We start from the raw sequence: 1,670 nt of genomic DNA, 5'->3' as shown, positions 1-1,670 counted from the left end.
TTAAAGATAATTGCCATTATGCTATGGCTGAATGAAATAGGACAAAAGAAAACAGAAAAAAATGTGCCCCAAATTTAAATTAATTAGTACTTCAATTAAATCTAACTTAGTAAACACATATTGGACATTTACACATTTTAAATTTTGGGAGAAGAGAAAGTATGATGATTAGTGAAAGTTCTTTCCTTCTCAGTTTGCCATTTACTAAAAATGAATGAGCATTTAGTAGGCATTGAGAAGAGTGGACATGAGACTACTTTCAGGGTTCAAACTTGAAAAAGTTCACATTGATTACATTGAGAAATATGTCTTTTAAAATGAGCCATAATGTCAGAGATATAAGAGGGAGAGAGGTTCCAGCCAGTACATACACCGCAGGCTAAGTTTTAGATATTAAGATGTAAAAGGTTGGAGAATGGAAACTATTAATGAGGTGTTGAAACCTCAAAGGTACAGGAAGGAGAACTGAAGAACCACTGTTCATCAAATTGTCTCTGAGCTTTTCCATCTCCAAATGAAGCAAGATTATAGGCTATTCTTTCAGTTGCCAATCCTTCAGGCGTCTTTGTTGATTAATTTAATTATCTAATAAAGTTCTCATTACATCATAGTAGGAGTTCAGAAACCTGAGTATGGTAGAGATACTGCAATTTACAGGTACCTAGGTAAACCTATACAGAAAGTTAAATAAACCTGTCCCTTGGAGACTGACACTTCAGCTTTTCTTAGTGCCCTTAGGGTCTCTTGTCACCTTGATATGGGAACTAGAGACCAATGGGAGCCACTAGGCTTGAGGAGATCTACTGCTATTCCTTAATGAATGCAAATTGTTTTTGAGTTGAGTGTTCAGAGACTGAACACTCCTTGCCTGAATCCTTTGCACTTCCTTAATTGAAGAAGAGATCAAGTCCTAAACTTCTTGCCTTTGACTAGTAGGAAAAACAATTACTGTTCCTCTTATGACTATAAAGAATATAGTTTGCTGGTCCCTGCCTGGTGGTGCAGTGGGTTAAAGCATAACACTAAGAAGCTAAAGCCACTTCAGTGCTAGTTCGATCCCCCGCCCCAGAGGTGACCCACATGGCACAGCAGACCTCTCTGTCTCGCCCACTGCTCCCCTCAGCAGTGTACTTCATCGATCTGCCTGTTTCGGTCCCCACTCTCTCTGGTGAAGCCTCTCACTGCCCCTGCGCCTCTGGTTTGTACCCCAGTTCTGTATGCATAAATAAATCTTTAAAGAACTATATATATAGTTTGCAGGGAAAGGGGTATCTCATGACACTGTTGGTTTATCAGTGAACAGGTCCTCTCTGAGAATCTCATTTTTATTTTCAGAGTTGAGGATGAGGTAACCCCATCCTTTCCTATCATATAAAGTCTGCCTTTCTTTCTGTAACACCTCAGGTCCCTAAACACAAAATAAACATATAAACATCCTGTGTTCATTCTGTTATTCTTTATAGAATTTTAATTTAATAAGTATACTTCTAACAATCTGATGTACCATCTGACTCTAATGTGTATTTGTTCATCTGTCAAATCTCATTAAAAACCCAAATGAGGCCCTCCCTGGTGGCGCATTGGGTTAAAGCACAGCACTGAGAAGCTAAAGCCATTTCCGCATGAGTTCAATTCCCGCCTGCCCCGGAGGTGACCACATGGCGTGGCAG

This window comes from Condylura cristata, unplaced genomic scaffold, assembly GCF_000260355.1.
Source record: "Condylura cristata isolate star-nosed mole 26May11 unplaced genomic scaffold, ConCri1.0 scaffold00004, whole genome shotgun sequence".
Lineage (NCBI taxonomy): Eukaryota > Metazoa > Chordata > Mammalia > Eulipotyphla > Talpidae > Condylura > Condylura cristata.
The sequence above is the reverse complement of the archived record's forward strand: the minus strand, read 5'-3'. Positions refer to the sequence as shown.